The following is a 13,301-nucleotide window of genomic DNA, read 5'->3' as shown; positions in this document are numbered from 1 at the left end:
ATAATGTCAACTTTTACTTAAATTTTTAATATTAACATTAATTGTTTCAGGTTGTTTCATAGTGGTTCCAACTTCATTCAATTTTGAGAAAGTCAAATTTTAGATCCCATTCAAAACTTAGTGGTGATTGTTTGAACCACTTTTTTGTAATGAGTCCTAGACTTTGACTTCCAATTTTTCAGGTGCAGTTATTCCAGAATCATATTCCTCGTGAGATTTTGCAGCAAAAGTTGATCTTTAATCCATTGCAGGCACTTGACCTAGCTTAGGGAACCATCAGCTACCCCTTCCAAGTTGCTCCTCAACATTGAAATTTTCTTTTTCAGTAGACATTCATTTTATCCATTAGATCATTTTTTCCACTATGACAGCCCAACATCCTGCCAACATATGCTTGAAAATCCATCTCAACTTTACTTCTACCTTATAAACACTCTTAAATCTTATGTCTCCAATCTAAAAGAGGAAGAAACAGAAAGGGCCTTCTTGGCCCTCTTCACAACCCACAATATGTTTAGCTTCTCTCTTGTGCTTACACTCTAGTCTTCTCGCAACTTCAGAATGGTGAATCTTAAACACAGTCTCATGATGTCCATTTAGGGAAGCATAATTCACCCTTTCTTTGAATCAAATTACCCCCTAGCATTCCCTTTACCTTTACATGCAGGCATATATTTTCCTTTTGGATGACTATTAAGCTTCCCATCTCTGTTTCGCCTACCTCTCCTACCCTGATGAACCTGATAAGATGAATTTAACCAATCTCAATGTATCTGAGATAAATAATCCATCCAACTGGGTAGATTGAGTTGAGACCCTTCTAGAAACTAAATCCATCCCTCCACAATGATATGTCCCTCCCCAACAACATCATCATGTTGTGTTTGATATCTATCATTCCCATGATCACTATAAATTTCCAAGTCCTTCACTTACATATTTGGAAACATCATCATTTAGATCACCTATACTTTGTTGTGTTGTTTCTTGTGTTATGATTTCCTTTAATGGAAATATCTCCCTAGTAGGCACGAGTAAATAAATTCAAGTTCTTATTGAACTCTTGCGTTAACATACTTAATCTTCATTTTGATCTATTCAGTTTCAAATTCCTGTGTGGTTGGTTTACTGGTTGACTACTAGCATTCACCAAGTGGTTATTGATGATCATAGTTAGTCTAGAGTGAATGTTGGACTTTTCCTTGAAAGCCAAGCCCCAAGAATAAGCAATTATCATTGAACATTTCAGAGCCCATACTAGTGGAAGGCCAATTGTGCAGTGGGACTTTAGTAAAACTCAATGATCATCGAGTTAATTGATCAATCAACCCAAAATAGCTAGTGTATGGAGAATTCAAGTTGCCCAACTATGGTGGAGATTCCAAGGCAATGTAACATCAATTGTAGACTAGCCTTGAGTGTACAGGTGTTGCATGTAGTCACATGATCAACCTTGGGAATTTTACAATCCATTTTGTAAAAATTCCTAAATAATAGGGGCCTAATTTCTCAAGGAATTGCACAAGGAAATATGGGCTCAAACAGAGGTAGAAATTTACTAAGTCTGGGTTATAGCTTCTCAGTGAGATGAGAGACTAGTTATTCACTTGCAGGTTGTGCTCAATTGAGAAAATAAATTGCAATACATTTCTATTCATCATATTAATGCAAGCAGAGATTGGGTTTTTTAGCATATTTCCTTCCTCCGGAAAAATTGTGTGTGCATGTGTGTTATTTCTTACTGCATGTATGAAAATTTTGTTCTAAATTGTGAATTAACTTCGAGAGAGCAATAGAGTAGGTTTATGTCTTCTGATTTTGATTAAAACTTCATAAGTAGTTGCAACTCTACACCATAATTTCTACAAGGATGGTGGAGGAAAATTACAGAATATTTGTTAGTAGAAAATATCCCTACTTCAAAGTATCTATGACAAATTTTTCGAGAAGAAGATATTGAGGATAAAATATTGGATTGTGGAAGAATTAGTCACAAAATTCACAAGGGTAGTAATTTTGGTTGCATGTGTGGAGGTAGATGGATTAAATGTAATTGTGTAGGTAGACAAGTCACAGTTACTCCTTTGATATTTGTTAATGATGTGTTACTATTTGGTAGATTGACCTCTTTTGATCGGTCTCTGCACTCCTTATGAATAATAATAAATCTCATATATTTTCTTCTTACCTAGATGATGCATTGGTACTGGATATTTATCATATTTTTGGTGTTATCTCCACTGTGTTGGATGCAGATTTTGAAAATATTAGATTTATGCTCCAACCTAATTCTTATGGAATTAGGTATTGGAGTTGGCTTATAGAGAAAATCCATTGTAAACTTTTATCATGGGCACAGAGGTGGCTCTCCCTAGGAGGCAAGTTGACTCTAGTTCAAGTAGTCCTTCAGAGAATCTCTGTATATTGGATTCATATTTTCACTCTGCTTAAGAATATCAGTAAATGTATCTTTCTGGCTTCATCTTAGCATGGGACAATGTGTCATGAAGGATAGAGTGGACCTGGTTGTTATTTCCTATGTATAGAGGCGATGGATAGCCAGACTCATCTATTTCTTTGATTCTCCTTAGAAAAATCATTTTTGAATGGTGTATTTAATATGTTGCATTTACAAGTAGATTATAACTACTCTTTTGTGGTTGATTGTATTCGAGATTGGATTATTGAATATAAAACATTTGGACCACTTCCAATATACATTGGGGTTTCGACCCAAAGAATGCATTATTGTCCTGAGCTCCTTTGTTGTGATACATCCACCTCCATCCTTGTAAAAAAAGATAAAAGCCTCCATGAACTTAGACATAACCTCCATCCCATATTCCTTTAGTAGATAAAACCCTTCTCTCATTTTCTAACCATGCCAATCTACCCTCCATCCCATATTCTCTCATGAGCCCTCTATAAACCACCATTTCATTCAAGGATGGGGATTTTGATGCATACTCTAACCATATTTGTTAGATAATTTCCCCCTTTTCTTGCTTATGGTTTCTTGCATATTCATTCATTGCCAAACACTATACCACTAGTTCTAAGAATCTTGTGGATACTATCACAACAATAAATGTGTATTTTATTTTAGAGGAGACAAGAATTGTATATTTCCCTTTGGGACACTCCAAAAATATTTTGATGCACCTTTGTGACCTTTATGACTTTATTACCTTAATTCCCATTCCATGTTCATCCATGTGGACTCACTTTATGATGTTCTACGACAACCTAATGTCCTTGTCAACTTCCTCTCATTTTCCTTCTCATGTTTTTAGGACTTGTGTATCCAACAAGAAATTTGGGAGATGAATGCCATCAATGTAGAAAATCAAGGAGGTTTCAAGTCATTTATTTAGGGTTCCCACTAGCATAGTCCCACCATATGATCCACCCAATCCCTAATTTGGGGTGTAGTGCTATTTCAATTCATTATTAAATGATCATGGTGGGCCATAATTCCAAGTTAAATATTATGACTCTTCATAGGATATTATTGGAGACACTTGAGGAGAAATATTTTTGGCTAAAGGGTTAAGGGAGGATTTTGACTTCAATATCGAACCATCAACCATATCCTCAACATTTGTCCCATCAACCATATCCTCAACATATCGAACCAACAATCAAGAAGACAACTGAGGTGAAGCATGGGCATCCTCTCTCGCCCACGTTGTTCAGGATATATATTAATATATGAATGCCTCTACACTCCACCAACTGTGCATTAATAAAATTTTTGGTTGCCCCACTGTCCACCAAGATGGATACATGTTGTCCTTGCACTGTGCCTTTGATTGCCAAAATTGCAAAATTTGGATTTTCCGTGTCAAAATTTTAATTCAAGATTGACCATGCATTGGAAGGCCATTAACACAATATTAAGAAACAAAAAATGAATAATTGACACAATACCATATATAATACATACATTGAGTTTTATCTCAGAAGGTATCTAGATGCTAATTGACCAAGTTCACACAAAGAGAGAAAGACAATGTCATGATACATTGTTCAATTTGTAATTAAGAGAATTATATTGGATAAGGGAGAAGTAAAATCTATTTTCTTTCTCATATACAGAGGCAAAATTATGAAGCAATGTCAAATGCCTTTCGTGAAGCAATGTTGTTGTAAAGGGTGTAAGAAAGCTAGCATTGTAGGCAAGACCCTCACACCATACTAGATTGTGTTAACCAAAGCATGTTAACCATGTCTAGTGATGTTAGATTTCATGAGCATGTTCAATGAGTGACCATAAATGAGGGTTGTTAGAGTGGCTAATAATCATAGTTTATCGTGGATGATTGTCATCGTACATAACATACATGGTCCAATTCATTTGTTTGGTGCCCAATGTTGGTGAATCATTGTATTGCATCATGGCAACATATATTGCCTTTTTTAAAGCAAAAATATATTGAAAATAAATCAAGTTATGTCTCATGCAAATGTTCAATATTGTTGTGTTGTGAGTGGTTTGCATATTATATGTATCATATATCTATAATCACTTATTTCAAGCCTACTTTAAGAAATAAAGGAAGAGGTGCAAGCCCTTGCCGTAAGGGCTCCCACCAACTCCTCTTCTCGTAGAAATTTTTCAAACGTTAGCCCATAAATCGAACACATGCCCTTGTTTCTCTAGTTTGGAAACCCTTGGATGTTTCTGACAATGAACTCCTCCCAACCACTACTTTAACCATCTATTGAATTCCTTTGATTGGTATGTGTAAATTATTTTGATTGATTCCTGGAGAGGTGTGAAATTTAATTTTGCATTGACATGATACAAACACCAAATTTAACCCGTGGTAGCCAAAATTTCGGCCTTACAAATCTCTCAATAAATATTAGATACTTCACTAATTATTCGATGGGTAATCTACTTAACAATATATTAAATATTAGAAGCATTCATATTAATAGAAAAAATCAGAATAATATTTAATATTAAGTTATAATGCAGGTATCTACCAAGTTGACATATTGTCTGCCTTGGAAAGTGAATAGTTAGCTTGACTTAATGTGGTTAAAGGATTTATCCTTCAGCATACCCATATCGCTTATGTCACTTGAAGGTATAGAGCTTATGATATATCTCTAATTCACTCTTCTATTAAATTTCTTTCAACATAAGTTGTGAGAACACGCAGTAGAGTGGGAGTGTCATTTACCAAAAAACCTCATAAGTAGAGTGTCACAGGAGCATCTGTTTTATATTTATGTGTATATTTACATTATATTGCATTTGCATTCAAAAGAGGCATGTAGAATGCTAAACTAGTTACCCCAGAGCAACCACCTTGAAGCCATCACTTGTATGCATAAGACCATTGTACAAAGACTCAACAGTTATACACCACTAAAATTTAAATTTGTCAATATATATGGCATACATATTTACAAATGCATTCCTTATATTATTTTAACAATTTAAAAAATCTATTGGCATGTCTTTGCACCTTTTGTGACAATTGCTAGTAGACCAGATTGGTGATACTCCACACTACCAACACTCTAGGGGAATGCAAACCACCAACCCTTTTGAATGAAAATTCGTTATGCTCAACCTATCTTCATTGAACTCATTTTCTCATGCTTCCCAACTCATTATTGTAATAAGTAATGGCATTTGTGGGAGAGTTCTCTCTGTGATTTACTGCAATAGCCAAAGTACCATCCAGTTGAGTAGTTCGCTCGGAAGAAGGACATTTATTATGTTTTGAACCAACTTGCCTCTTCTCTATTTGATGTTTTCCAGTTCAATCACCACTTGATCTCACATCAACTGGCTAGGTGGAAGACTTCACTTCTCTCTCCCCTATCTCCTCATTTAGGGAAAATCCCATATGATTGTTGATTATTAATGTTGATTGAGATTCTGCAAGTTTTAGTCAAAGATTCTATTCACTCTTCTAATAAGAGCTATCAAATACTTCCCATCCCACTGTAGAGAAAAATAGGTGATGTACTTTCATTTTAAAAGGGTTTCAAACTTACCTAGTATTTTCACTAGTATTCACGACATTTTTGGGATTTTATTGGGAACAAACAGTGCTACCAACCAAAAATAGAGATGGTATCATCATTAAAATTTATGTTCATATTAAAGAGTATATTGATTTTGTTTTTGAACCATTTTTATATTGAGAGTTTAATAAGTTTTCAGAATTTTATTTTTATTTCAATTATTAATTATTCTAAAGATGGTAGGAGTTTTTGTTATAAAAAAATGAAATGACTCTACTATTTCATTTGCAGGTGCTCCGGGGAATCAGGCAAGGCACGGCAAGGAAAGTGATAATGAAGAAATACTAAAAGTGCACACATTCCTATTTCAGGTACGAACTACATTTATTTTATTTTATGTCAATAAGTAGCTCTCTTGGAAATGGTTGAGCAATGGTATAACACTTGCCTTACAGGAATTTATTATTTTATTCTTAACAGGAAGAAGGATGGGTGGTTTGGTGTGCCTCCAAGAAATGATTAACTGCTCAGAAAGATAAAAATCGAACTTGAATTGAAAAAGGAGGAGTTACAGCTCACAGGTGAGTACTGCACTCAAACAAAGAGAACTCTCTCCGTACACTCTACTTACATGAAATGAGCAATTACATCATTAAGTACATTATAGAAATTAGGAAGTTGCAACCAAACTCCTAAACTCTAGGAACAAATACTAAACTAGGGAGATACGTTACAACTTGTGTAACCATTTCTCCATTGATACAAAATAATATTAATTATTTTCAACTCCCCCCCTTAATGGAGAAAGGATTATCCTGAACTCCTAGCATCCCTCTAAACAATTCAAACTTTACATGCCCAAGAGGCTTAGTAAAAATATTAGCCATGTTATCACAAGTTTTACAATATTCAACACATATCTCTTTTCACAGTAGTTTCTCTTGATGAAGTAGAGCTACAGTGCTCTGCTTTTTGCTACTCCATGCTATGACCCCAGATCCAATGCTAAATGCGTAACCTGTGATAGATCTTCGATCATCCAAGTTACTTTCCCAATCGGAATCTGAAAAACCTGTTAGAATAACATCAGAAGTGTCAGTGTACAAAATGCCATAATTACTAGTACCACTAAGATACCTCAACACCCTTTTTGCTACGACCCAGTGACTTTCGAGTGGTTTTCACATGAACTGGCTCAACACATTAACAGAATATGAAAAGTCTGTTCTAGTTGTAGTCAGATATATCAAACTGCTAACTAGCTATCTGTACATGGTTGCATCCACCTCTTTAGTACCGTCGTCACTGCTCAACTTTAAGTTCTGCTGTAATAGTGTTGCTGCTGATCTGCACTGCTCCATTCTGAACCTTTCCAGCAAGCTTCTGGCATACTTCCCTTGAGTAAGAAAGGTTTTTCTAGAGTCTTTCCATACCTCCAATCTCAAGCAATAATGAATGTTTCCGAGATCTTTCCATCTCATACACTTGTGACATCTGATTTCTTTGATCAGATTGTTAGCATTCCCTGTTACAATCATACCATCTACATACAAAGAAATCAAAATAATTTGCCTCTATTTATTAAACTTGGTATACAGAATTGGATCATTCAAGCTCCTATGAAAGCCATGTTGAACAAAAAATGAGTCAATTTTCTCATACCACGACCTGGGTGCCTATTTTAAACCATAAAGTACGTTTTTCAATTTACACACAAGATGTTCCTGCCCCTTTTTCACAAAACCTTCAGGCTGTACTAAATAAATTTCTTCCTTCAAGTCACCATTCAGAAATGCAGACTTAACATCTAGCTGGTGTAGCTGCCATTTGTGTTTTGTTGCTAAGGAAATTAACATTCTAATGGTGTTTAATTTGGCTACAGGAGCAAAGGTGTCATCGAAATCTATTCCCTCTTTCTGTGAGTAACCCTTTGCTACCAGTCTAGCTTTAAGTTTCTCTATACTCCCATCTGCATTTATTTTTGGTTTATACAGCCATTTTCATCCTATGGGGGTTTTACCTTCAGGAAATTCAACCAAATCCCAAGTATGATTTATGTTTATTGATTCTATTTCCTCATACATTGCAGCCCTCCATGCATCAGATTTACTTGCTTCCTCATAATTTGCAGGTTCTACAATGTTTAAAATCTTTGACATTAATGCATAGTCTTTCAATTTAGAAGGTAATCGAGTATTCCTACTTGATCTCCTTGGTAGGGGACTTACCTCAAATCTGTCTATTTCAGCCTTTTCTGGGCTTGCATTATTGATTACATTTCTTGTTACTTCTTCTTCTTGTTTCTGCTCCTGCTCTTCATCTTCTTCACTGTTTTCTTCCATTAGCAATGGAATGTGCCAATCACTGTTAGATTCATCCTTTCCTTCTTCAACCTATTCTAGTTCTAAAATTGTAAATTCCCCAGGATTCCCAAGATTGAAAGGACCAACATGTTCACCCTCCATAAGTCGCATGAGACCTTCAACCAGATCAGAAACGAACTGGAAGCTCCGTGTCTGTTTCCCATTTCCATAGACTGTCAAAGGCTCCTTGCGCAAAGCCTGAGCAACAAAATTACTTGCAACCCGACCATCATCATGGCACATTCGCAGACCGTATGTATTGAAAATTCGAACAATCTGAACCTCAACATTTTCCCCAACACGCTTGGCAAGTCTAGATATGTTCAAGATTTCCATATCATTAGTTTTGATAGTCTTCACAGGATTGTGTTTGTAATGCACAGGGGAAGCGGGGCAAGCCAAATGGTAGATCTAATCAACCTCCAACAATAAGGGTTCCACAACATCATGCCTTATCCGTTCAAAACTCGGATTGCCAAAATGATGCAAAACATTCTCCTTCCTTCCTGTGAAGAAATTGTCGACAACAATAACACTTTCGCCTCTTGCCATGAGCCTGTCAAGTAGATGACTGCCAACAAATCCAGCTCCACCTGTCACGACAATTCAAAGGGACTTTCTCTTCGAACCTAGGGGTACTTTAGCCCCCGAATTCACCATCGAACCTGAATAATACTAAGAAAACCATGAAACAGGAGTCTCATAAACAACTGGATGAGGTTTTTCGGGCAAAAACCTTCCATTTTCATTAACATTAGAAGCCAAAAAAATAAGCTGAAGGATAAAGAAAGTCGATGCGATGGCGATTCCTATCAAAATAAACACCAGCCGCTGCTCCATGAGCAAATAATCTACTGGCCTGATAATAGACCACGTCTTTTCTGGCTTAAGAGAGTACTCATCACTGTTATTCATATTGGACTGATAAAATTTCTAATCCTCTGATGAATAAGTCTTCAATGAGCACCACCGGGCAAATCCGATCTACTGCCACTAAACAGATCAGGAACTCTAATGCACCACCACCAGGTAAGTCTGATCTGCTGCCACCGAATAGATCCGGAACTCCAATGCACCACCACCGGGCAACTCTAATACGCTGCCACAGAGTAGATTAGGAACTCCAATGCACCACCACCAGGCAAGTCCGATCTCCTGCCACCAAACAGATCCGGAACTCCAATGTGCCACCACCAGGCAAATCCGATATGTTGCCACTGAGTAGATCAGGAACTCCAATGTGCCACCATCGGGCAAGTCCGATCTGCTGCCACCGAACAGATCCAGAACTCCAATGCGCCACCACCGGGCAACTCTGATCTGCTGCCACTGAGTAGATCAGGAACTCCAATGCGCCACCACCGGGCAAATCCGATCTACTACCATTGAACAGATCATAAATTTCAAAGTGCCACTACCGGGCAAGGCCGATCTGCAAACAAATTGCAGATTTTCCACAGAGAAAGAGGCTGGTGCTTCTCGACAGCGAAATACCCCCGCCGAAAATAAAATCGACACATATTACGAAATTGGCATGATTCAGGCTTGATTTTCCGTGCCAATAGCACTTTCTGGCACGCTGGCACGACTATATCTCTAAAAACCGCACCAAATGGCACTATTGTTTCCTAATAAATCATGCCAACCCTTCGTTCCGCTCAAAAAATGGCGCAATCGTTTGTGACGAAACCGTGCCAACCCTTTTTTCCGCTCAGAGATGATCAGTCATCTAAGACCTATCTTCAGGTGTTACTGCAGTCCACCTGATTCTACGAATGCTTCTGTACACTCCACCGCCACTACAATTCTGTAATCAATGATGCATCCTAAAAAAAAATTAAGGTTATCCCTAGTCTGTGCTCTGATACCAAGATAAGAATCAGACTTGAATTGAAAAAGGAGGAGTTATAGCTCACAGGTGAGTACTGCACCTGGAGACTGCACTCAAACAAAGAGAACTCTCTCCGTACACTCTACTTACATCAAATGAGCAATTACATCATTAAGTACATTATAGAAATTAGGAAGTTGCAACCAAACTCCTAAACTCTAGGAACAAATACTAAACTAGGGAGATACGTTACAACTTGTGTAACCATTTCTCCATTGATACAAAATAATATTAATTATTTTCAACTCCCCCCCTTAATGGAGAAAGGATTATCCTGAACTCCTAGCATCCCTCTAAACAATTCAAACTTTACATGCCCAAGAGGCTTAGTAAAAATATTAGCCATGTTATCACAAGTTTTACAATATTCAACACATATCTCTTTTCACAGTAGTTTCTCTTGATGAAGTAGAGCTACAGTGCTCTGCTTTTTGCTACTCAATGCTATGACCCCAGATCCAATGCTAAATGCGTAACCTGTGATAGATCTTCGATCATCCAAGTTACCTGCCTAATCGGAATCTGAAAAACCTGTTAGAATAACATCAGAAGTGTCAGTGTACAAAATGCCATAATTACTAGTACCACTAAGATACCTCAACACCCTTTTTGCTACGACCCAGTGACTTTCGAGTGGTTTTGACATGAACTGGCTCAACACATTAACAGAATATGAAAAGTCTGTTCTAGTTGTAGTCAGATATATCAAACTACTAACTAGCTATCTGTACATGGTTGCATCCACCTCTTTAGTACCGTCGTCACTGCTCAACTTTAAGTTCTGCTGTAATAGTGTTGCTGCTGATCTGCACTGCTCCATTCTGAACCTTTCCAGCAAGCTTCTGGCATACTTCCCTTGAGTAAGAAAGGTTTTTCTAGAGTCTTTCCATACCTCCAATCTCAAGCAATAATGAAGGTTTCCGAGATCTTTCCATCTCATACACTTGTGACATCTGATTTCTTTGATCAGATTGTTAGCATTCCCTGTTACAATCATATCATCTACATACAAAGAAATCAAAATAATTTGCCTCTATTTATTAAACTTGGTATACAGAATTGGATCATTCAAGCTCCTATGAAAGCCATGTTGAACAAAAAATGAGTCAATTTTCTCATACCACGACCTGGGTGCCTGTTTTAAACCATAAAGTACGTTTTTCAATTTACACACAAGATGTTCCTGCCCCTTTTTCACAAAACCTTCAGGCTGTACTAAATAAATTTCTTCCTTCAAGTCACCATTCAGAAATGCAGACTTAACATCTAGCTGGTGTAGCTGCCATTTGTGTTTTGTTGCTAAGGAAATTAACATTCTAATGGTGTTTAATTTGGCTACAGGAGCAAATGTGTCATCGAAATCTATTCCCTCTTTCTGTGAGTAACCCTTTGCTACCAGTCTAGCTTTAAGTTTCTCTATACTCCCATCTGCATTTATTTTTGGTTTATACAGCAATTTTCATCCTATGGGGGTTTTACCTTCAGGCAATTCAACCAAATCCCAAGTATGATTTATGTTTATTGATTCTATTTCCTCATACATTGCAGCCCTCCATGCATCAGATTTACTTGCTTCCTCATAATTTGCAGGTTCTACAATGTTTAAAATCTTTGACATTAATGCATAGTCTTTCAATTTAGAAGGTAATCGAGTATTCCTACTTGATCTCCTTGGTAGGGGACTTACCTCAAATCTGTCTATTTCAGCCTTTTCTGGGCTTGCATTATTGATTACATTTCTTGTTACTTCTTCTTCTTGTTTCTGCTCCTGCTCTTCATCTTCTTCACTGTTTTCTTCCATTAGCAATGGAATGTGCCAATCACTGTTAGATTCATCCTTTCCTTCTTCAACCTATTCTAGTTCTAAAATTGTAAATTCCCCAGGATTCCCAAGATTGAAAGGACCAACATGTTCGCCCTCCATAAGTCGCATAAGACCTTCAACCAGATCAGAAACGAACTGGAAGCTCCGTGTCTGTTTCCCATTTCCATAGACTGTCAAAGGCTCCTTGCGCAAAGCCTGAGCAACAAAATTACTTGCAACCCGACCATCATCATGGCACATTCGCAGACCGTATGTATTGAAAATTCGAACAATCTGAACCTCAACATTTTCCCTAACACGCTTGGCAAGTCTAGATATGTTCAAGATTCCCATATCATTAGTTTTGATAGTCTTCACAGGATTGTGTTTGTAATGCACAGGGGAAGCGGGGCAAGCCAAATGGTAGATCTAATCAACCTCCAACAATAAGGGTTCCACAACATCATGCCTTATCCGTTCAAAACTCGGATTGCCAAAATGATGCAAAACATTCTCCTTCCTTCCTGTGAAGAAATTGTCGTCAACAATAACACTTTCGCCTCTTGCCATGAGCCTGTCAAGTAGATGACTGCCAACAAATCCAGCTCCACCTGTCACGACAATTCAAAGGGACTTTCTCTTCAAACCTAGGGGTACTTTAGCCCCTGAATTCACCATCGAACCTGAATAATACTAAGAAAACCGTGAAACAGGAGTCTCATAAACAACTGGATGAGGTTTTTCGGGCAAAAACCTTCCATTTTCATTAACATTAGAAGCCAAAAAAATAAGCTGAAGGATAAAGAAAGTCGATGCGATGGCGATTCCTATCAAAATAAACACCAGCCGCTGCTCCATGAGCAAATAATCTACTGGCCTGATAATAGACCACGTCTTTTCTGGCTTAAGAGAGTACTCATCACTGTTATTCATATTGGACTGATAAAATTTCTAATCCTCTGATGAATAAGTCTTCAATGAGCACCACCGGGCAAATCCGATCTACTGCCACTAAACAGATCAGGAACTCTAATGCACCACCACCAGGTAAGTCTGATCTGCTGCCACCGAATAGATCCGGAACTCCAATGCACCACCACCGGGCAACTCTAATACGCTGCCACAGAGTAGATTAGGAACTCCAATGCACCACCACCAGGCAAGTCCGATCTGCTGCCACCAAACAGATCCGGAACTCCAATGTGCCACCACCAGGCAAATCCGATATGTTGCCACCGAGTAGATCAGGAACTCC

The 13,301-nt window shown here is 37.7% G+C and overlaps 1 pseudogene; it reads right to left on the bottom strand.

The window, feature by feature from the left end:
• Positions 1-12,094: 12,094 nt before the first annotated feature.
• On the bottom strand, positions 12,095-12,979 carry LOC149145231 (UDP-glucuronic acid decarboxylase 4 pseudogene; annotated as a pseudogene).
• Positions 12,980-13,301: the final 322 nt, after the last annotated feature.

The sequence above is a fragment of the Pinus tabuliformis genome, chromosome X (assembly GCF_031772625.1).
Source record: "Pinus tabuliformis cultivar Carrire ecotype Pingquan chromosome X, CPIR1, whole genome shotgun sequence".
Classification (NCBI taxonomy): Eukaryota; Viridiplantae; Streptophyta; class Pinopsida; order Pinales; family Pinaceae; genus Pinus; species Pinus tabuliformis.
This window is presented reverse-complemented; position numbering and strand designations above follow the sequence as displayed.